We start from the raw sequence: 3,120 nt of genomic DNA, 5'->3' as shown, positions 1-3,120 counted from the left end.
GCAGGAATGTGCTTCCTGGAGAAGGAGGCAGCACAGGATCACAGAATGGTTGAGGTGGGAAGGAACCTCTAGAGGACATATCCCACCTACTGCTCAAGCAGGGGAGCCTAGGCTGCTCAAGACCATGGCCAGATGGCTTTTGAGTATCTCCACACATGGAGACTCCACAACTTCCCTGGGCAACCTCTGCGAGCGCTCGGTCGCCCTCGCAGTAAAAACTGTTTCCTGATGCTCAGACAGAACCTCATGTGTTTCAGACAGTGCCTGTAGTCTCTGGTCCTGTCACTGGGGACTGCTGGAAAGAGTCTTGTCTCCATCCTCTTTGCACCCTCCCTTTGGGTGCTGATACACAATGATGAGGTCTCCCTGAGCCTTCTCTTCTTCCAGCTGAGTAGTCCCAGCTCTCTCAGCCTTTCATCGTAGAACAGATGCTCCAGTCCCTTCATCATCTTCATGGCCGTTGATGGGCTCTCTCTAGTATGTCCATGTCTCTCTTGTACTGGGAAGCACAGAAATGGACACAGTGCTACAAGTGTGACCTCACCAGTGCTGAGTAGAGGGGACCACCTCCCTCGACCTGCTGGCAACACTGTCCCTAATGCAGCCCAGGACATCAGTAGTCTATTTTGCTGCAAGGGCACATTGCTAGCTGTGCTGGTTTTAGTCAGGACAGAGTTAATTTTCTTCACAGTAGCTGGTATGAGGCTATGTTTTGAATTTGTGCTGAGTAGAGTAACACTGATGGTTTATAGTTGTTGCTAAAGAGCATTTGTACCAATTCAAGGACTTTTTCAGCTTGTGGTACTGCACATGTCTTCCCAACTTCTTTCGCCATGAGCAGCAGGGAAGGAACCCAGACTGACCAAAGGGTTATTTCATTCCACATAACATCATGCTCAGTATATAAACCGGGGATGGGCCAGGGGCCATGTGGGTTGGTTATTTTTCTTGGTGGTTCTCTCACTCGAGGGGCTTGTGCTGGCTCTGCTGCAGTTGCTCTCGGGCTCCAGCTCTTGGAATGTCTAGCTCTGACTCTTGCTACTCGGGACGTGGCTGTGCATTGGACCGCGGGTGGTGAGCAATTGTGTAATTTGTTTTATTTTCCATTATTTTCATTATACATTATTATTAGTGATAGTATTATTTTCATTACATATTATTAGTAGTATTGTTAGAATTACTAGTTTCATTAGTTGATTCATTTACAATCAATTATTACATTGTTCTTCTCTCAGCCCATGAGTTTCCTTGTCTTTTCCTCTAGTCTCCTCCACTGGAGGAGGGGGAGGTGAACGAGCAGTTGTGTGGTGCTTAGTTGCTGGCTGGGATTAAACCACAACACTAGCTCAAGTCCAACTTGGTGTCCACCAGGACCCTCACCAGCCTTCTCTGCAGAGCTGCTTCTCGGATGGTCAGCCCCCGGCATATACTGGTGCCTGGGGTTGTTCCTCTCCAGGGGCAGGACTTTGTAATTCTCCTTGTGTAACTTCATGAAGTTCCTGGCAGACCATTTCTCCAGCCTGTTGAGGTCCTTCACTTGGTGCTTCTCCCTTGTGCTCCTCTCTTTTGGTAGCTGTTCACATCTGTACCCACTCAGGCTGTTTAGAAACTTCAGCAGGTCACCAAAATTTCCTCATTCTAACAGGGACTATTGAATTATTGAAGTCAACAAGCTGTTGCAATATAATGTGTATGTTGACAGCCCGATTCTTACTGTCATGTCAAATTTGACATTAGCAGTATGGCTCTTCAAACTGATTGTGCAAAAACCTGTTGAGAATCTACCACATATTGTTGCATCTTTTCTGTCTCAGATGTCAACTGTTGCCAGAGCTTTGCCAATGTTTGTCTAGTGAGGTAGTTCCTTTTAGTGCTTACTGTGATACTAGCTTTTTAAAAGCTCAGTAAATAATGACATTGATATGGAATAGGATATTTTGGATAAAATGGTCAAATGTAAAAAAAGAGATTGGTATTATTAAAAGCTGCTTAAAGTCCTTTGTAAAGTCCCAGGCCAAGGCCACATAGGCCAGTAATACTCATTAACCAGAGTTCTGTTCGAAGAATAAGGTCCTTGACTAGGTACTGGTTTGGGGCTGGCCAGAGGGGACAGTTTATTGCCCTGTTGCTCAAGGATACACTGTGAAGGGGCCTTGAAGCATGTTAAAATTGCAGTGTGAGCCAAGGTCCTTGAGTAAAGGACATTGAGGGGTCTTTCTTGTCATCAGTGGTCCATGGTGGTCATAAAAGCAGCCCTTCAACTCAATTTAAAGACAAAATGCGCATGACCAGAAAAGGGTGGGATTCAGAAAATTAATTACGGGAATTGATATGACTGTGTATGAGAATCTATTTACTATGCATCATTATATTCTGTATCACCAGCACACTACATGAGTTAGGGGTGTGTTGTTGCTGAGACGACTCCCCTCCGCACCCAGCCCTACGAAAGAATGCCAGCTTCTTAATACTGCATTAATGTTAAGGAAGTTCTTTTATTCCCAGTTTTTGGTGACAACAAGATAATGTCATATTTTTCCAAGGGGGAAAAAAAACCCAACAGACATTTCACTGTGACTTTTCTACAATTATATCAGCTTTCTGCTTTTCTGTAATAAATGGCTTTTTCTGATGTTAGAGTCTCTAGTATTTGTGGTTGCCAGCGTTCCAGATCTGAAAATGTGAGATCCTTGCAATACTTGCAGGACCACCAAGGAATTTCCACTGCATCCAATGGTCTGAGGAGGAGAAAGATCTAAATTCTACCAGGTTTTATACTTCAGGCTGTTAGTGTGCCAGTGTGAGGTTAGCACTGCAGCACACTTAATACGCCCTCCTGCAGTATTTAAACTTGCTTTGACCGTAACACTCCCGGAGTAGCAGTGGGGAAGCTATTCCCAGCCCAGCATCCCAGGAGTGGTACTGGAGGAGAGCAGGCTGTGCAGGGGCACCCATCAGGAGGAGGGTGCCAGCTGACAGAGCTGGGGTGCAGAGCTGGTAGGCACACCGGCCTTGTGGGCAGTGACACCAGCAAAGACTGCGGGGTGACCAGGTTGCTGGCTGGGGGCTGAATCCCTCTCGGGACTAGCTCCAGGGAAGGGACCCGAGATGCTAAGATGC

This window comes from Eurypyga helias, unplaced genomic scaffold (genome assembly GCF_000690775.1).
Source record: "Eurypyga helias isolate BGI_N326 unplaced genomic scaffold, ASM69077v1 scaffold9861, whole genome shotgun sequence".
In the NCBI taxonomy this organism is placed as follows: Eukaryota; Metazoa; Chordata; class Aves; order Eurypygiformes; family Eurypygidae; genus Eurypyga; species Eurypyga helias.
This window is presented reverse-complemented; position numbering follows the sequence as displayed.